The sequence below is a fragment of the Phasianus colchicus genome, chromosome 1 (assembly GCF_987193195.1).
Source record: "Phasianus colchicus chromosome 1, bPhaCol1.hap1.1, whole genome shotgun sequence".
NCBI lineage: Eukaryota > Metazoa > Chordata > Aves > Galliformes > Phasianidae > Phasianus > Phasianus colchicus.
Genome location: NC_143436.1, coordinates 90834613 through 90855839, shown reverse-complemented (window position 1 = coordinate 90855839; position 21227 = coordinate 90834613). Strand labels below are relative to the sequence as shown.

The 21227-nt window shown below is 41.3% G+C and overlaps 1 protein-coding gene across 13 annotated transcripts in view; it reads right to left on the bottom strand.

Annotated features, from left to right (window-relative positions):
• The window catches only part of LOC116226928 (OX-2 membrane glycoprotein-like), a 45641-nt gene that overhangs the window by 11527 nt on the left and 12887 nt on the right, over window positions 1-21227 (bottom strand). For 8 of the 13 annotated variants that reach the window (XR_016472003.1, XR_016472004.1, XR_016471995.1 and 5 more), the window contains 3 exons: window positions 19741-20342; window positions 4083-4171; window positions 3499-3624 (listed from right to left, as the gene is read on the bottom strand). The gene's annotated coding sequence lies outside the window, so the exon portion shown is untranslated. Of the gene's footprint in view, window positions 1-3498; window positions 3625-4082; window positions 4172-16804; window positions 20343-21227 lie in introns of those variants that run through there. The other 5 variants (XR_016472005.1, XR_016472007.1, XR_016472009.1 and 2 more) reach the window with 5 other exon arrangements.

Sequence of the window (21227 nt, the reverse complement as noted above, 5' to 3'; positions counted from 1 at the left end):
TGAAACAGAAACAAACGACAAAACAGTCAAGAAAAACTGCGAAAGTACTCTGGCTGACCTCACATTAAGGAAGAGGGTGCCAGGAAGCAAACTCAGAATAGAAGTGAACAAAAGTAGAGGAAAAATTCTTCCTTGAAATCCTGTGGAACTCATGTTTCTTTGCAGTAGTTGCCTAGTGATTAAACCCTTGCTGAAGCGCAGAGTTTCACATAGATATGCAAGCTGATAAATGCACAGGGAGAGATTTGAACTGTGTCAGACAGAGGTGCAAGTCTTCCTTTTCTGCTCTTCTGATAAGCTTTGCAGCATCTGTTTGTAAGAGAATACTCGGTATCAGAATTAACACAGATGCATCTTTCACCAGCACAGAAAGCCCTGGGAACTTTTTCCCTAGTAAAAAAGAGAAGAAACATAGCTCATTCTTGAAGTAACATTTGTAACACATACCTGACATGTACAAAAATGCACTCATTTCATATATAGGAAATATGAGCATTAACTGCTTGGAAATTAGACAATATCTGGCTATCAATTCCAATAATGAAACAAAACTGCCTTCCTGAAAGCCATATGCACACATTCTTGGCTCTTACACTAAACATGATACATCTATTCTTGAGAATGTCACTGAGGCCTATGCTTAGGATCTCACATCTCAGTGGCAAAGGACCCTCTGATCAGCACTTCAGCTGGAGTCAGAAGCACACGAGGATGCTCAGGGCTGGGTGCTTTTTAACACTCCATCTTTACATCTCCAGCTGTAAAATTAAGGAAATCACTTATTTTATAGAGTAAAAGAAAATAGTAAAAAATGTAGGAAAGAAGACATGACCCAATAATGAAGACACTGCAAGCAATGCTTTCTCTAACTTACTTTTCAAGACCTTTGGTGATGGACATTCCTTTGTCACTCAAGCTCATCTATTCAGCATCTTATCATGACAACAGAGATTTTTCCTGTCATTTATCCAAGAACTTAAAGCCATTACTTCTTACTGTATTTCAAGCTGGCGCAGAGAATATTTACTGCTATCTTCTCTACAGGTGTGCATTTGAAGACATTACATCTCACTCTAGACTAAATAACTCCAGATCTTTCAGCCTGTCCTCAGACCCACCAACAATCTTGATTCTGTTCTCTGCGCTCTCAGATTGTTTGACTATGTTCTTCAGGCACATTACCTAAAAACCCAAAGTTGCTACCTTGTAAGACCCTATTTCTCTGGATCTGCAAACGTCTCTCAAATAATTCCTTATTTATTTTATCCATGCTGGATAAAAGACTGTGAATTCAAAGATTTGAAACAGCATTCTTGATCCAGAAAGCAGGTATTACGCTAGCAAGCTTTGACTATAGTATATAAGATCAATTTTAAAGCCATAACATCAGTGGAGGTATGGGTTGTGAAAATCCTTTATGCAGAGAAAAGCCAATTTTCAAAGAATATGCATTTATTTTGGCAGGACTTGTGACAGTCCTGAGCTGCTATTGGCAAGAGGTCCTTGTTCTGGCCATAACAGGCCACGTCCTCTCCACTTCCTGGCAGGTGAAGTAAACACTGTGCCTTGAACACCTGCATGCTAACTGCTCCCAGACAGATGTCCTGTCCCCAGGGAGGTGCCAGATGCTGCCTTGAAGTGAGCAGGGGGAACCACCTGCCTTTCCATACTTCTGCTGCTAGATGTGCTGATTTTGCTGGGAGTGGAGGGCAGGGAGAGCAGAAGACAATACAAATTAACAAGACACATCAAACTCCTGTTTTTGCTTTATTTCATTACCATGAAGGGTAAGGTGGAAAGTACCTGGCTTGTAAAGAACACAATTGTCTTTCATTTTCTGCATGGGTGGAAATTTTGGATGAGTATGTCTAAGCACTTTATTTCCTCTGGGAACCATTCTTACAGCATTAAAAACCCTGATAATCTGAAATGGCTTGCAAAAACAACACCCTGGAGACTGAAACTGGGCTGGATTGCTTTCTGTATATAGTGAATAGGCAGCACTGAGTGTCAGTGGCTGAATGCAGATGAAAGTCCTTCCAGAAAAACAAAAAATAATACTTGAAACCCATTCAGCGTACTGCAAGTGTAGACAAAGAACAACTTATTCAGTTCCAGTGAATGGGTAAATAGGAGACCAAAGTGTTAGGCCAACCTGCTCACCTGCATTTGTGAGCCAGTTTTTCTTCTGTAATATGCAACAGCACCCAAGTTCACCATCCTAGACTAATAGTTATCCCCAAATAGTTACACGAGGGCACAGCCTCACTAAAAAGGGCAGGAGCGCTTGGGGTCGCTTGGCTAGGAGGGGGCAGAGCGCTTGCAGTGCTTCACCCATTTTCCCCCCAGAGTACACAGCATCCTGCCTCTCTTCTGACCATCTTTTCTAATGCCACAAACTGCTGGGTAGAAGACTGGCAGAAGACTAGCCACTAGGTGGCAGGAAGCGGCAGGGATTGAGCACCAGCTGCGTCCAGCTGGATCCCCATCTCTCCCAGCCTCGTGCCCGCTTGCCAGCCATCATCTGTCTTCCTAAATTCAATGGCTGCAACTCCCACCCAAGCACAGGAGCAACCCCTACTACACCAGCAACCCTCAAAATTAATTTCCACTTTCTCTCTCTCTCTTTCTTTTTTTTTTTTTTTTTTTTTTTTGGTGGGGCTGTGGGTGGGAAAAATATTTTGGGTGTTTCTTTAGTCTGGCGTTGAGTTCTCATACTGATCAAAAAAGTCATGACGCTTATCTTGAAGTGGCACTGAAATGTGGCATGGCAGCCATGCATGGACGGAGCCTGATCTTTTGGGGAAGAGTGGGTGCTTTTTTGCAGTTCTTTGGAAGACAGGATGACGTGCCACTACCAAAAGTGGCTTTCATTGATTAAGAACAAAACAGAACCCATGTTCCTTAAATTACATCCTCAGTTGCTCACTCTTTTGTGCATTCTTCTCCTTCAGGACTGTATGTCCAAAGAGAAAAGCCCAAAAAACTATTAAGTTTCTGGTCTAGAAAGTTTACTCAGAGCAGTTTTTAGTAGTATATATTGGAGTATCATTTATATTTGGATTTTTGATACAGTAGAACACCAAATACAGACAGTGGTTACCAATCCATTTTACAGTATGGATTGAGTTTCAAATATTTTCTCAAAGTATATGTTCTTTAATTACTCTGGTGTTAGTGAAAGACCATGTCAACTAAAAATTCATATTCAAAACAGAAAAAGAGCAAAATTCTTCTTATCAGTATCCCTTTTAACTTCTGTCTTTCTTGACTCACAGAATTCCCACACAAGGAAGAAAAATTCCCCCCCTGTACCATCACTATCACTATCCCTGCTTGGGCCTGGCCACAGGAAGCCAAGTGAGCTGCACATCTTTTATTCTGGTGACTCGCTGGATGCCATAGGTCCCAACCCCTATCCTGTCCATGAGCTGCCTTCACTTCAAGAAATGCTTTCACTCAGCTGTCTCAAACTGGCTGCTAACAGAATAGACTTACTTTTGGTTTTCTTAGAAGGGAAAACTGAGTACAGTTCTGTCCAGGGTATTCCCTGCTCTCATTCAGATCCATCTCTGACAAATACAGGGCTTCAAAATGTGCTCACTTTTACTCATCTTCTTTCTCCTTAAAAAAGCAATGAATAATAATAATTAAAAACAAAAATCTATATCTGCCACACAGGATATAATTAAGCACTCCTCAAGAGAGCTTGTACCCTTCCTACTGCATACAGACCATTGCAGACACTTGAAGTGGAACACGACATAAGCTAATCAGTAACAGGCTTCCTTAAGACTCACTAAAGAAAAATGAATCACATCCCAATTCACTTATTGTTAACTGGGCATCGGATGAATCACATCATAAAGAGTGTAATTTACTCCTTGAATGTGAAGACAACTTTCCCCCACACAGAACAGGAACTCAGTGATTTTGCTACGAGTTTCACCAGGGAGAATTTTACTTCCTTTGGTCTGCTGCTGTACGCTTATTTTCTACTGCTCACAAGCCTCCTTTCCAACTGCAGCTAAGTACATCTACTTGGATAAACCAAAGCAGGTCTAAGAAGGATATCTGCTCACCTGATCAATATGCTGGCTCTGAGTTTGATCCTTTGAGCCTAGATCCAGGACTGAAGATCCTCAATTCACATTAATTTGTGGACATCCTCCTACAACAGTGAATAAAAACTGAGAGTACAGTTACCATAAGCCATTGCACAAAGCATCTGTTTCAGCCTCTCAGACACAAGGGAGTGAAACTGCGCTGTGGTGTGGTGCCCAGGTGTTCAGAGGCAGCAGTGAGTACAATGGATGAGAGGAAGGAGCCAGGATGAAAAGTGGAGGAATCCCCTCTGTGATATAAAGCAGAGTCACCTTCTTCCCACTGAGCATGAAGGTAGCAGTAAAGGGAAACCAAAGATGTGTATGACTGCAAAGCTTCAGTCTAGCCCTCAGGCTTCAGTTCCGCTGTTTTCTGTAGCACGATCACAGATTTTCAGACAAACAGGGAAAAGGAGGATGTGTCTGACATAACAGTTTTCGTAGCAGATAAAAGTGAGTACAGAGGTTAGTGGTGGTGAGAAACTGGATCCCAGCTTTCTCTTCTGTCACGCAGAAAAACAGTTCAGTTACAGTTTGTCCCCAACATATTTCAGCATAAACTTTTCCTGAGACAAACTTCTGGTGGATAAACCAAAAGGAAGAAAATTAATGATAAAAGAGTATTTTTATGGTATTGTGTTCGTCCAAACAACGAGCTCCACGGTAGCGGAAGCAAGTGGAGCAGACATACCACACAGGCCATTGCAACTGCTATTAACCCCTTTCCATCATGGAAAAGGACAATTCCTTTATAATACGTGTGGACAGGAAGGTTACATTCCCAGGCCTGATTTACTGTTAGAGCAGTCACTGAAAGAGAACCATGAGAAACACACAAGTATCAGTGTAAAGAGTAAAGGAAAACCATACCAAAACTTGAGCTATGACTTCTCGCCTTCCTTAGCCATAGACAGAGCTCCTGCCATAGCCATCAGAGCAACATCCACAAAGTCAAAAGATCACTTAACACAAGTCCTTTTTTTTTTTTTTTACAAATTACAGAAATAAAGGTGAAGAAGGTGAAAAACAAGGAAGAAAGGAGATGAAGAGAAGAATATTTACTCAAGGTACACCAAGCAGATCAGTGTGAGCACAGGAAAGAGGGGCCAAGCCTTTGGTTTGTAGTGGGCATTTCAGATCAGCAGGAGAGCCGAGAAAGACTGCAGCATGAAATATCCCACCCTGAAGTTACTACTCTGATTCTCATAAAATGCGTTACTCAGAGGACAGCCACTGCAATGAAGTACAATTTTCCATAAGCAGAAAATATACTTTTGGCATTTAACTATCACTTTTCTTCTGAAGAACAGAAAAATAAATACACTTTATGACAGGGCCTCAGAGAACTGCAATTTGCCCAAATACAAAAGAGGAAGGCTTATAAATTTAAGCCTGGATATTTTAACAAGATGTCTAAAATTAATCTTCCTAACATTCTCATAATTCTTTTTTTATAAACAGACATCTTGCTAGCTACTCCTCCAGACAGAGGGCAGTATTGCCAGTTTATGTGCTCCTGATTAACAGCCACATGATTAGATTATCATTAATTTTTGGCTCTTTCTTTCTCTATTTTGTCATTCCAAAATAGACATGCCCTCTAATGGGTTAGTCTCTAACTTAAATGCAGAAAAAATTGGTTGCAAAATTGTATATCATCACAGGCAGTGTTTTAACAAGCTCCTGTTTTTTAATTAGGACTTGATTTCTTACTGGTTACTCCACCACTGCTTGAATGTCATTACTGCAGCAAATCTTCCATTATGGGAGCCATCAGATACCTTAGAGCAAATTGCATATGCAGAAAAGCTGCCATGACCACATGCAAGATTTGGGCTCTGCTGGCTGAGACCTGCTGCCCTCCAGGAAGCCAAGGCACCCGGGCTTGGCATGGCCACCTCCAGCAGCACCTCTGTGGATAATGGCAAGTAGAGCTCTCTGGAAGACTCAAGAACTCTCACTCAATTACACAACCCAGCACACAGCACTGGTGCAACTCTGGACTTTCTTCAGGTTTACTCAAGGGTCATGAAACATACAGTGACTACCAGAGCTGAGCACAGTGGGAAGGGTATCAGAGCAGAGAACGGGTCATGGGATTACTGGGCCCTATGTCTGGACTTCCAAGACAAACAAATCCTGCTCAGAGTCTTCACTGCCCTATGAACTTCCCCAGAGAGGAATAATTAGGGTAAGGAGAAATAAACATCATTAGTGTCATCTGAGACTTTCCAGAACTTGCGAAGGTCTTCGGGATGGCAAGCAAGAACAACACAGCTTTTGAGTGCCAAAGAGAGGTTTTAACATTCATAGTTTCAAACAAACAAACAAACACCAAAACCCTTTTTTTTTTCCTACCATTTCACCTACATTTTCCCTAAATAAATGCATATTTATTTCCAAGGTGCATGTGTGGCAGATGAAAGGGCTGCATTCAGGGCGTGATGTGCATAAAGCAATGCCCTGTAATCATCATAGCATCGGGGACAGTGTGTCACCTCACAGTAATTGCTGCATGGAAGTAGCATTTTTGTCCGAACAAACACAAAAGGCATATGCAGCCCTGTCTTGAAAATCTCATGCTCTGAAGTAATCCATAGGAGAAGGGATGCTTAGGTCAGAGGCATCTACCTACAACATTTAATGTGATCATCATAAGTGATATTTTGACTTTTTTTTTCATAGAAGGAAGATTTCTCCCAGAAAGTTGAAAGAAGAAAAAAATGTTTTCTGATGAAAAAGTTTTTGGTTTTTTTTTCCTCCAGTCAGACTTTAGGTCATTAAGTATAAAAATATTTCTGAAAGATTGTAGGAATTCATTTTGCCTCTATCTGAATAGATACTTTACTAATTCATTTGAAAAACTTACTTTTTAAACTCACATACTATTTTTTTCTTTTTTCCACGCCTATCAGCACTCAGATAGCCCATGAAGTCAGCTAGCTGTTATTTTTGGAGTGGTTGCCTTGGTTAAGGAACAAACAAGAACTTGAAGGAAAGGATAGGGCACATTGGGCTGTGTTTGGTGAGCAAGAAATACCATTTGTGTATCATAATAACAATTCTAACTTGCTCCATGGTTGTTCATGCTCCATTGAGAAAGAGAAGACAAAAGTAGGAAGCCCCCTCAATCTGATTGCATGTTACTCATTTCCTCAGGCCCTTCACAGTAGCACAGCAAACACCTATCTGTGTTTATCCTTGACAGGAAGCGGAGAGGAGGAGGTGGAAGGAGAGGAGGAACAGGGGACCGGAAGGCATGGGCTTTCAAAGCATTTGGAGCAGTGAAAATGACTGAAAGCCACATCCTGAACAAACAAAAGTAGGAGTGCTATCTACATCTAGACTTTGAATGAGGGAGAGTCTCATGAGGAAAAAAGTAGACTGAGACTTTGCTCATTCACATACCCAAGGAAGCCAGACATAGATAACATTTGTAACTGAGTCTATTATTTATTTCTTAATCTCTGTTTATATAAAGGTATAAAGCTGATCTTCCTATTATTCATCCTGTTATCTGGGCAGCCTCCTTCTCTTAGGACCTCCTTTCCGCTTTTTAATACCAAGGGCAGATGCCACTGGTGATGCCTCAGCCCTTTCCTTCCTCTATGCAATTAGTTCAAACCCTCAAGTGCAGGGGGACTTTACACACCCTTTTCCCATGCGTTGCTCACTGACCTCCCCCCTGCTAGGGCATTCCATGCTACCCGTTCCTATTAATCTCTCCAAGAAGTGAACCCAAATTGCTGCTAACCTATTCAGCGCAGACATCATCTTCATGGGACAAACACCCTCTTTCACACTGCCCGCTGCAAATAGCTTCCCCGCAGCACTCTCAGGGCAGCTGGCCTTCCCTTCAGCTCCCCAGACTGTATGTTGCGCCTCTGAATATTTCTGTGGTGCCACCAGACTAATTCTGATCTAAGCAAGACCCAGGAAACTAAGTAGCACCAAACATAAATGCAGTTACTGGCTACATGGCACCTCAGTTTGGACATTTTGAACATGGCTTTCAGGAAGCCCCCACTCCAAAGTCATCTAACTACTCTTCTATGAATACTAATTTCTATCTTTAAACCATACAGAAGAGAGGATGTCTTGCTGACTTGAGTTCAGACTGGGAAATACCATCTATGTAGTGTAGGGTTTTGTTTTGTTGGGTTTTTTTTTGCTTAAAAGTGATGCTAAGTGACTAATTATTAGGAAGGGGGAACTAGAAGAGGTTTTGCTAAATATTAAGTGTATAAGAAATGAACACTTTTTCCTGGACAGTAATGTGTCAAAGAAAAGCTCATAAATGCTTACAGGACAGTTTAGAAAGTGCTGATGCATGAGTTTAAATTGGTTTTAATGAAGTTTTTCTATTTTAATGAGAAGCGTTGCAACTCAGTTCTTGCACACTCTTGGTCAGTGTTACCACAGACATGACATCTCTGTGGGTCAGAGACCCTTACCATGTAAACATGGTGCATTTTGCACGAGATAGCTCAAGTATGCATTTCCATACAAAAAAAAGTCATTCTTTAGGGTTCTTCGAGGCTGAATGTATTAACACTTATCTGAGCATTTCAAGAATAATTTTTTTAACACTAGAGGTGTCTCAAGTGAAGATAGTTCCAGCCAACAGGCAAGAAAATTCTCTTTGGCAGAAGAATTAAAGCAGGAGTGAAGAAATAGGTCTTGCTTCCCTGCATCTTCCCATTCAAGCACAGAAAGAGCTTCTGTTTCATCTGTGTAATCACACACATGCACATTTTTCCCCACAGATTTTTAAACAAAACTCCTAAAGATTTCTACACTGTTCATCAAAAGGTTGTATCATTGCTATAAAAGTCTTGTGCTCCTTGGGGTCCGTAACTTGAGCAAATGTTTGAATTTAGATCCTTTTTAAAACAGAAGCCCACCCTGCATATGAATCTCAGGAGTTAAAAAGCATTATCTTTTTTTATTATTTTTATTTTTACCTCTCTTGCATTAGATCAGTTTTCAAAACTTTCTATTTTGGCAGTATGGCAGTAATACAATAAGCAAACTCCATGCAAGTATTTTTGTGTAAGTAACAAATGGACAGGAGACGTAACCAAAAACTGACACTTAACCTGCTTTGAGCTTCATATTTTTGAACTTTAGCCTCAAACTGGAAGACCTACTACAGTGGGTCCTGCAAGCAGGTCAATGTTATCAATTTGCTTATGAGGCACTAGATGTCCAGTAGGTGTTCCTGCAAGCAGACATAGTGAAAGTCTTCAAAAAAAAAATCATTTATCTCAGACAAATTAGAGTACAGTCTCATAGGATCAGCTCAGTACCTCTGAAGTCCAGTCTGAACCACATTGCACAGCTATACAGAAGTCCCTCCACCAATGCCTGTCCTCATCTTTGTATGAGCTGAACAATAGATCCAGGTAACATAATACTACAAAATGAAAAGTGTGGCTGTTTTATGCCAGGAATTAACACGTAACTTAGCCTTGCCCCCACATTAAAAAAAACACAAAACAAACAAATGACAAACCAACCAGAAATCTCATTGAACTAAAAATGTCAGTTTAAAACCCAGCAACCACAAGCTCTACACAAAATGAAACATCAGGAGGGCTAAAGCTTAAATTGTCAGCACAGGCCTTTATCCCTGGAGCTGAGCGACTACTTGATAATATGTTATGTACATGCTCCCACAACCATGGGATCTACAGATGTCTCTGCAACTTGACTTATGGAGTAAGACAGCATCTTTCAGCAAGAGAAGTAAGACTCTGCTTTCTCTTTTTTGTTGCTGATTAGAGAGGGATTGTAGCAAATACGGAGCTAACCTAGGGACCCTGTCACTCTCTTGCCATTTAATATTTGGTTTAATTACATTGCTGCTGGCAGATCTCCTTCCAACCACTGCTCCTCTTTACTCACTATCAGCAGGCTCTATGGGCCAACATGGGCCAGTCCCACTGTCAGTCAGTCACTATTCCTGGAAGAAGGCAGCTGATGATTTTCTGAGTAATAAGAAGCAAGTTTACATCTCATCTAAACCAATATCTGATGACAAAAAACATTAACAGGAAAGCAGCTACCACTTTTAGCTACAGTTATACATGTCTGTAACTTTGACAAAACAGGGACTCATGGATCTGTCATCTCCTTAAGATCCAGTAAAATGCTAGCTCTCTCTGCAGTTTCCTGTAATCCATCAGTTTGACATTCTTTCCTGAAATATCACTTTGATAATATCAGCCTGATATTTTTGGAGTCATAACTCCCAGATCAGACGTTGACTACTTTTGAGAATAACTTGTTGAATAACTTCCTGGACAAAACTGAAAAATCTGGCTTGGTACACAGAAGCACAAAACCTAAGGATTGGTGTTATCACCAACTATTATGAACTAAGAACTTTCTCCAGGCAGGCAAGGCAGAACACCCTGTATTTTATATCACATAATGCAGAACAGATGGCACCACTGAGGTGAGTGACCACTCAGCCTCAGCTGGCAGCAGAGGGCTACTGAAATACAGACACCAGGTCATGGATGATAATGTCAGAAGTCAAGAAACTTTTGGAAAACCTAATACCTCTGCCTATCTCAATGCAGGAGCTTCCTATGAGAATAAGGAAGGGAGTAGCTGCAGTGCATGCACCACATCACTGCTGCTCCAGGTCTTCAGCACAGCTGCACTCACGTAACCGAAAGAAGAATGTGATACTATTGCACATCTCTGAAAGCACTTTGATCTTTCTGAAAAAATCAATTGGTTTTCTATAACTATTTTCCAGAATGAACCTCAGTGAGGGCTGGTGCAAAATATTCCCTTATCTTCAAAGCCTCTGAATGGCTCTCAGTACAAGAGAAAACGGATATATTTTAAATTAAAAGAGAAAAAAAACACTGGAAAAAATAACAGGGAGAGTCATAGCTTATCACATTAATCTCAAAACTGAGTGTAGAATACTTTAAGATATTGACAGTGGAATGAATAAGCAATGCCACGCTTTTTAGTTTGAGTCACTCAAAACTGCCTGTGAAATATCAGGAGGTACAGACTGCAGTTGTTTCCTTTAAAATTGTCATGTTTACAGTAATAGGCACTGGAAAAATAGGACGCCCTTGATTTTGGGGGGTTTTTAATTGCAAAAATATTTTCTGACCACTTCCTCTCCCCCAAGTCCTCGTTTAAAGGGTGAGCTGATAAGTTCACAAAAGCAATGATGTTTACAGGACACACCTTCACAGCCTGTTTGTCTATTGATGAAAACACAGCATGAGGCCTTCCTTTGACCCTCTACACCTCTCTTCAGTTCAAAGCACTGCTTTCCATTCACAGTCACAGCTGTATGAAGTCTGCCCATAAAGATCCATAGGCATCCCAGTAGTACTGCCAAAATACATTTAATTTGGAGCCAGAATGTGCTGTTCTTTCCCCTGCACCATGTCTAACCTTTGAGCATGACAGGGTACAAAGGCAATGGAAAGTGAACAGCCAGAAGGGCAAAGAAACGAGAGATGGAAAGGAAAAAAAAAAAGAATGAGTATGTGGGTAGTGAGAAAAGTTAAGACACAAGAACATGGGAGATGCAAGATACACAGAAAATAGAGAAAACCAGCGAGTGTCTGCCCTGTTAATGCTGCGGTATGTTCTCATCCCACCTACAACAGCAGCACGCTATGGCTTTCTTTTCCTTTCTGTCCTAATTGTTTCTTGTGAGCTAAAACTCAAGGCTGTACATTTTGCTCTTCCGTGACAATCTTCAGACACTCAAGCAGTAAAGGGCAGAACTTAAGAGAAATAACACAGTTGTCCAACTGAGTTACACGCATGTGTACCACCTCTTGTCCTCCCTCCTGCAGTGCCCGCCTGTAGGAAATCAGTGGCAGCTACCAGAAACCCTTAAGAAAAACAAAGGATGGAAATCATCCATTTAGAATAAATTTTGCTACTAAAATAAAACAGTTCAGCCTTTACCCTGCCTGTCTGAGCTAGGTCATTATATCAACAGCATTGCTCACAGGGAGCAAGGCAAACTGTAGTTTGGTGGGTCTCACCTCTTCCTGCCCGAGTGCTTGGAAAGGGAAAAAGACACGGTGTGAAGAAAGTGGTTTGAACTTTCTCAGGATGTGGAGCTAAAAAGCTCAAGAATTGCTGCCAGATTGTTTTGTGGAGATTATGAAGCAGAAAGAAAACACAGGCTCAAAATTAAGATTCAATGGGAAGTTTTAATTCCTATTCACATGGGACAAATGAGTTGTTTGTTTATTTTTGGAGTTAAGGCAGAGAGACATGATTCTTAGGGTTTTTTTTATTTTTCCTGCTCTACACTGCTTCAATCATATGTAGGGTGCCCTGAAAGAACTGCTTATTTGTTTCCATGGAAATTACAACAGATACAAAAAGCAAAATAACAGTTTGATAGAGTAAATTCTTAGCTACAAAACACTTTTTCAACACAGACACCACTATTACCTGTGTGTTTTCACCATCTATAAGCAAAAGCCTGCATGCAGTGCTCATAAAAACATGCAGCAGTGGAGATGACCGCTGTTGCTGTCACCACTGCTGAAACAAACCACCCATCACCTCACTGTGCTCACATCCACTGTTTGATCTCCAGAAACGTTCAGCTAGTGCCGATGAATGTCATGGATGCAATGGGAGCAAAATTTCTCCTGCTGTGCTTTTTAGGGTTTTCTGTTTTCACTTAGGTAGCATGTGTCTTTAGAAGGGAAGCCATTAGTTACAACTTGGGAAGGAGGAGAGAAATCTACTTTTTAGAAGTAACTGTATCTGTTTCAGAGATAAAAGCTGCAGCCTAGAAGCTATTATGTGGAAAGGGTCCCAAATAAGAGCACTAAAAGGAGCTGAGAGCAGATGAGAAGCAGGAGGACAAATTTACATGTGCTAGAAGGTACTGTGCCATTTTTCTGCAATGCGGAAAAACACCAACTTGTCCGGAATCAATACTAGAGGCAAGAACCAGCATGCAGGGACACAGAGAGAAAGCAACAGTTAACTGTTCCACTATGTCAGAGTTCTTTGAAGGTCAGAGTTCTTTGAAGGTTTATCAGCAAGAACATCAGTATTAGACAGAGCCATAAAATTATCAAGGTTGGAAGAGACCTCTAAGATCAAGCAGTACAACCATCAACCCATCACCACCATGCCCACTATGTCCTCCAGTGCCACATCGACATGGTTCTTAAGCACCTCCAAGGATGGTGACTCCACCAGCCTGTTCCAGTACCTCACCACACTTTCAGAGAAAAAGTTTTTCATTATATCCAACCTGAACCTCCCCTGACACAACTTAAGGCCATTACCTCTTGTCCCATCACTGTTACCTGAAAGGAGAGGCCGACCCCCAGCTCATCACAACCTCCTTTCAGGTTAATTGTAGAGAGCAACAAGGTCTCCCCTGAGCCTTCTCTTCTCCAGACTGAACAATCCCAGCTCCCTCAGTCACTCCCCATAAGACATGTGCTCCAGACCTTCCACTGACTTCATCACCCTTCTCTGGACATGCTCCAGAGCCTGAGTCCCATTGCTAAATCATGCCCCTTAGTGCCACACCAGCACATCTCTTAAATACCTCCAAGGATGAGGAGACATCTGCTTCTCTGGGCAGCCCTCTCCACTAATGTCCAATTTCAGCTCTCCTGGAAACAGGTGAATTCATATACACAACAAAACCCAGTGAGATCCCATGCCAAATCTGTGCAAGTGTGGGCTCTCCATGGAGGCTCTCCTACAGTGCCTTGAATTGCAGCTGGCCTCTGACCTGCACTCCTGTCAAATCACACAAAGAATCAGCCCCTTTAGCTTCTCTTGACAAAGTTAAACACCTCCCTGTAATCCTATAATCCTTCATTAATCCTGTAATCATGCTTGCTACTCCTGTAATCTCTGTCAATAGCCCAATACTTTTTGGCATCTCAGCAATGGAAGGCAGGCTAAATACCTCTATTATGCCTGAGGGAACTACCACCCATTGCCCAGTGCTCTGAAGTTAAGAATGAAAATTAGATACTGTTTTCTACTCTGCTTGTCCTTTGAGATCATTCTTCTTCCTAACAATTAAGAGAAACTGCAGCAACTCCATTTCTAAATAGTTGCTGGTTTGGAAATACCAATGGAAAAAGAAATTCATATAAAATCCAGCACCTACCTGAAATCTCAGCACAGCTTATTTGGTTTGTTGGACATTTTAATCACTGTAATTGCTTTCCTTCACAACAAAGCAGACAATGGTAATGTAAAATTTTGACTCTTAGTGTTGTTTGCAAGCTATCCTTTAACACAGAACATTTTCATAGTAGTTTATAAAGGTAAACTGAAACATTACAGAACACTTCAAAATAAAGACCTTCAAACCTTGAAATTCTTCCCACAAAATATTTGTTAATAGCACTGAAGGCTCCCTCCACCATTTCAGTGGGAAAGGCAAAAGTTGCAATTTTCTTTTACCCTATTTTTGGAAGCAAACTTCTGGCAGCAAAGATGAAGTACTCCTTTTTGACCTTATTTAAACTGTAAGAAGATAACTATAAGCTTTGTTTTGAAAATAAATACACTGATACATACCATATATGTGCATACCAGAATAGAAGAATGATTTCTAAATGTCTAAGTCATACAACATCTGAACGAAGACAGACAGTGTTTTGGGACATTGGCTGCATTAACAACTCCACTTCTCATGAGTGCCTGTTCGAAAGCTTTTCCTCTGTGAGAAAGTACTCCAACCTAAATATTTCCTCAAAAGAGCACAACTCCAAACACAGCTGAAAAACTACCCTCCCAAAGTTTTCAGGAGGAATGATTAACAATTATATATCAGCACCACATATGAAAGCTGTACCCGCCCATAATCATTCTGTAATGGACTGGATTATACATATACCATTAAAACAGCCTTTCTATACAAGATAGACACAAATGAAGCAACGGCGTGGAGTTAAGTCTACTTTCACTATCCCAGAAGTGGCATAAATCCACTCAGCAGAGTACTTGTCAAAGTTGCTGCTGAATCACAGGATGGCCAGGGTTGGAAGGGACCTCAAGGATCATGGATCTCCAACCCCCCTGCCACATGCAGGGCCACCAACCTCCCCATTTAGTACTACACCAGGCTGCCCAGGGCCCCAAAAGAAGAAATGAAGGGTTCAAGAAATCATTGTAGGGTTGAAGAAATCATCATAACATCCATATGAAACAGATTAAGACAACAGCAAATATTTCATGCCTATTATTTACCACTTATTCCCCCAGAAGGTTATGAGGGGACAGGAAGGAGCAATTGTGCAGTTTCTAGGAGTATCTCCTTTCTTCTGTTAAAATCTGATATTTCAGTTAATAAAAAGATGACTGAGGAAGAGAGACCTCACAGCAGAAACTTAACTTTAAAGACAACAGGAAATATCCTGAGGAGTACTCCCAAGAAACCAGAACTCTGCCCTCATCAGTGAAGTCAGTTACTTATACCATTTGAGACTTCCATCCCTGATCTCAAATGACCCTCTTTCCCTGTACTTAGCATAACAATTTTCTGGGGTGCGCTTGTTGCTTTCTATGGCTAGTTGCGCCCCTCCACTGTTTGCACTGTATAGATTGACACGTACGATTGTGTTGGAAAGGACAGAGGAAAATACATTTTTGTCTGGCAGAAATGCAGCTCTCATTACTGTGGAACACAGTAGTTTTTCCATAGATGGGAAGCCTATCTGCACACTGTTGCTTACATGACAAGAATAAATGCTTAACAACATATCCATGTTGACTTTTAAGAACCAAACTTAGCAGGGAGTTTTATCCTGCCCAAATTCAACATTAGATTGAAGTTTCTTACACAGATTCATCCTGCACAGCACAATCTGAAACTCCGAGAGCAACAAACTTCACATGGAACAGAGTAGCTAAGGCCAGTGGTTCTCCCTCACTTAGCACTGACTTCCTTTCTATAAAAGCTTGATGTGGGAGGGATCAGATTTTGCTACCTTAGCTGTGTGCTAAACTGAATTTTTGGGTGGGAACACACAGGAATCACCTCACCTGCAAAACCACAGTGAGCTACAGCCATAGGCAAAAGGCGAGTAACCCATCCTGCTAGGATGCTCAGGGTTGCCATGAAAACATGCCAAGTTTCCCTCCCATCCAGGCATTTCTCATTGCTATATCTTCTGAGACGTCTGAGAAAATACTCTGCAATGTGTCCATCAAAACTCGGTGCATTTTCCTGGCATTTTGTGCAGGGCACAAAGAGCACTGGCTCCCTGTTGGTGAGTGCAGAAAGGAAACAAACCATACTAAGAGGATTTTGTACTTACTTTTTAATCATCTTCTGTGCTGCCAGTAAGGAAGGCAGAACTGTGCCAGTATGTCACCCTAAATAAAAATCAGTTAGCAGAAATCCCCAACTGCTTGACATAAATCAAGCTTAACGTCAGTACAATAGCTGAGAGTGCGTGCTTCCCTTTTCCTCCCCAGTGAAGCACGGGTCACAGTGCTCCACAGGCCCACAGTAGCACATCTTTTCCATGAGTCCTGACAGGATGCTCAAGCTGCTCAGGGTGGGGACAGTCACCTCCACTTCCATCCAGTCTGCCTGCAACCTGTCTGGCAGATGCTTCACACAGCAAGAAAGTGACCTGCGCTGCTTAACTCTCCTTGTAAGTCAGCAGCAGGAAATCCCTACTTCCTTTTTTTTTTTTTTAAAAAAAAAAAAAAAGTCAAACTACCGCATTGAAATACATTGTTTTCCAGAAATGATTTACTAAACTGCAATTAACAAGGAAATCCAACTCCGCCATTTCCTTAAGGAAACTCTGATTAGCAGTGTGGGCTACCAGCCTGCTCTTTACCCCTTGGTTCAGCACATTCAGGGGGTTGTGCTTCCTTCTCACAGGCAGAACTACTTGGTGCCAGGAGGCACTAACACCACTCTAGAGTTTCCAACTGCTGGAAAACCAGCAAAGTGAGTTTCTTCCAACACACCAGTGAGTCATTACGTGGTTACCTGTACAGAAAGATCTGCAGAAGACTGATGTTTGACTGATGCATGAGATTAAAGCCTTGGAAATAGTAACATCTCGCTCAGAATAAAAAGTGGCACAAGGTCCCTAAGAGGGGACAGCCATGGCCTGTCTGTCCATGCGCAGGAAGTGAACATGGCTCTCTAAATACAATGTTATAAATTCGCATTAAGATCTTTCAGCTCAACAGCCCTTCTGAGCACTTCTCATCAATGGCACTGAGCAAGAATGTGCATAATTTTCCTGCTAACATCAGCCTATCTTAAGAAAAAGAAATCCAGACACACACACACAACACCAACCACACATCCTCTTAGCTTCTAAAATTATCCTGCATTTCCTCCTGTTCAGCATAACATCTTGTTATGCTGAACAACGATAAGGATAGCTACTAGCAAAGCAAATGGCATTTCAATTAATCAGCACATGGGACTACAGTACAGGGAAGAAGATACATGGAAGCATTTAGAACGTGTATTTTCAGACTTGGAAAACGGAACTATGTTAGGCAGAAGTAAAAATTCATGGATCGGTGAAAAACGATGTTAGGATACAGGCAAAATGCAGGTGTACCTCAAGTAGCTGGCCTGATGTTGAGCTGGTGGTCAGTGCAAGAACAAGAAGAATAAAAATCCAGTACTCTCAACAAATGTGATACTTTCCTTTCACAAACTCTCTTTCCTAGGAGCCAAGCTCTGCCTGCTAAGGTTTTACTGTTCCCATCATCGCAGTCACACACGGACACTGTTATCTCTGGCACAGCCCTGCTCCTTCCTGTCCCTTCAGTTTGCACAACTGAAGACTCAGAATAGTAGCATCGTTTAGCATGCACACAAAGAGAGGACGCAGCTGGAGGAATTACATTCATTGTGGTTTCAGAATAAAAGCAGATGTCTCAAAAGGTTCTGAGAAATGGACTGTCAGCCATAAAAAGCATCTTATATACAACCTTGGGGTTCACCTCAGGAAGGCTGCTGTTCTGCATTTGTTAACTTTTGTGAAGTGCAGGGTGGCTAGTCTAGTTTCCCTAAGATCATTTAACCCTGCAGCCCCAATTGCTTAGTTCCTACCCCACACCATGAGCACAGCTCAACCCAACTGGTGAGCCAAGCAACACCTGAGCAGATCCAGGATTTAGAACAAAGCATTTCAGGTACTGCAAATCTATAAGCAGAAAATTATGGAGCAGTTGGTGTTTGAACTGGATCAAGTATTTTTTTTTAACCAAGAAAAGTACATTTATTGGAGTTATTTATACAGATAAATAACTCATACTGCACCTGCACAGCAACTTGTCAACATCAACACTCATGCACACAGATATAACCACACACCTTTTTTTGGTCCTAGAGTGGCAGCCACTCTGTAAGTCATTATTCTGGCTGACTTCTACAGAACAAATAACTCTGTTCTGAAACATACAACTTAGCTCCTGCTAAACTTCTCTGTTGACTTTTTAGCTGGCTTGTGTGCTTGGGTAAGATTTGTGCCAGACACCTCCAGAGCCTTCCAGCTCCAACCATTCCACACGCATGTGAGGAAGCACAGTCCTAACCTGTATGTGCTTCATGAGATGGAGCACTTCAGATGCACAAACACTACTTAAACCCAAGAGACTAGCAGCGATCCCAAGGAGCTGACAAATATTAAGACAGAACAAAGACTGAGCAAGACCTTAAACATCAGTGCTCATCAGTAGAGCAGAAATTAACAGAGGACCCCTGCAGTCCCTGCATCTATCCATTCTTTCAGAGACATGGTCCGTGAAGTTGGTACAGCCAGAGGTACATGACAGGCCCAGGGAGGCAGAGGCATTCCTAAGTGCTGACACTCTGCAAATCAGGTGGGTGCAAGGCAATGCAGGGAGCTAAATGCTCCCAGAGCCACACTGCAGCAGTGAGAGGAAACAAGACAGGCAAACATGGGAGCAAGCCTGGAAATGATCAGACCTGCAGACACAGGTTGACAATTAGAAGGGAAAAGGGAAAAAAACTGTAGAGGCTCCAATTCTATCTGCATCAGAAACAGTCAGGTCTCAGTTTCTAAGAGGAGCACAATGCTTTCTTCTGCCATCAAAATCATAGCAGAGCAGCAAATTCAGCTTCTGTAAAACTTTCCATTGATCCTGCTAAATCCACAGTGCTGTAGCAAGGTTAGAGTTTGGGGTATAGGATTGCATATGACAAAGTCTAGGTATGAAATAATTGCCTTTGGCCAACAGAACAATTTGTCTTTGCTCAAATACAAGCAATAAGAATAGATGGATATAAGGGATGGAACAGTGTATCAGATGACCACAAGGATGATCTAGAAGGCCAGCCCATGCTTTTTGACAACTAAGCAAGGAACAGGCTGGGGTATTAACAGCACTGCACGAGTAGGAAGAGAGAGAATGACAGCAAAGCAGATGTAAAGGAGGGTATGACAGTAGTTCCACTACTGAGCTTTATATCAGTCTTCTTCTCATTTACATATTAAATAATCAAATAACTAACAAACAAATCAAAACAGGATTTGAAAGAAAGCCATATAAAATAAATTACTGAAAACACCTCTTTCCCCACCATGAAAGGCACCAAACCAGTGCCTTTAATCCGTCACCTGATGGGAATCCTACTGACCTTTTACCAGTAATTTTGGCAGATTTGGTGTGGTTTGAGACCTCCAGCAGCAGATATCTCTACAGGTAGCTCAGAAATACTGACTGTTGACACTTTCAGCGAAGAGGAAGGAACTGCATTAGCTAGGTAAGAAAGAAGAAAAGGAGATGACAGGAAGAAAATGATGAATTGCTGAGTTGCAAACATAACAATGCAGAAAGCTATTAGTAAAATAATCCCCCCAGCTCTTTACTGAGAGTAGTTATGCATTGGAAGAGGACCCCCAGATTGCTCACAGCTTCCATAGGAAGAAGGCAAATACATTTGCAGACTAGCTGTACCAGGAATGGCATAAGCAGAGCAGATATTGTCTGGCAGCAGAAGAGAGGACTAAGCATTCCCTCTGGTCCTCTTCCTCTTGATGTAGTCTTTAGATCAGAAATCAAACATTGTGCTAGTCTTTCAGCAACGAAGACGCTGACTAGAGAGCTCAGAGCTTTGGTCCTGATGTGTTTCCCTTTTACTGCTGCTACCTTCCAGTCATGCAAGTCTCTGCTTTTAGTGTTGACTTCATGATGCTAGGCTGTAACGATCCAGGAGATGAACGGAAATCCTCTGCAATCCTAAAAAACAAAGAAAAAGCTGAAAAAGGATAAACCAGAGAGGCTTATAGCAAGTACGGCTTGAGATTCATTTGCTTGCATCACTCTGAAAGTAAGTGGAGAACTGCCACACCCCTTTCTGGATGAACTACACTGGCACCTGAACACAAGGCCTTACTACACGTTTAAACAGAAGACCATAAATAAGCAAGCATTTCCAAACAAGACACAGGAAGTACAACATGACAAATTTCCAGGATTATTATTAATCAATTTTCATATTATAAAACTATTTACTGGGAAAAAAATGCTATTTAATTTCCTACAAATACGACTGCAAAGGAATAGGTAAAGTTATTACACTTTCTTTTTGTTAAACTAAGATTACGAACACCCATTCAAACAATATTGCAGATTTTGTAAAACACTGATCTGAACTACATATTATGACTATGAATCAGAGGACAGCTCTATTAAACCCATGCAATATAACAATGCTTGGAAAAAAATCACGATGGAGAAGACTTGTAAAACTACTTAGTTCTTAACATGCTGGGTTTATGGCTAGCCTACCACTTGCTCTCATTTCAGAGACAAGTAATTTATCCAAAAGACAACATAGCAACGCACTTAGAAAATGACAGGTAACAAATTTAGTAGAGACATGAAATATAAAACCCCTGCCATCATTGTTTTTTGCGTAGAGGAGTAAGAAGGTTTCCTCCTCCTTGTCCAACAACACTGTCTACAGCTAAAGTTGTTTTTGTTTTTTTTTTTTAAAGGAAAAACATTTCAGAATTTAAAATTGATTCCCCAAGAACAAGTAGTTCAAGCAGCCAAATGACATTTCACAGGAATGCTATTTATCAGCCTTTTCAGATGCTGACCATTCTCTGGTTACGCACA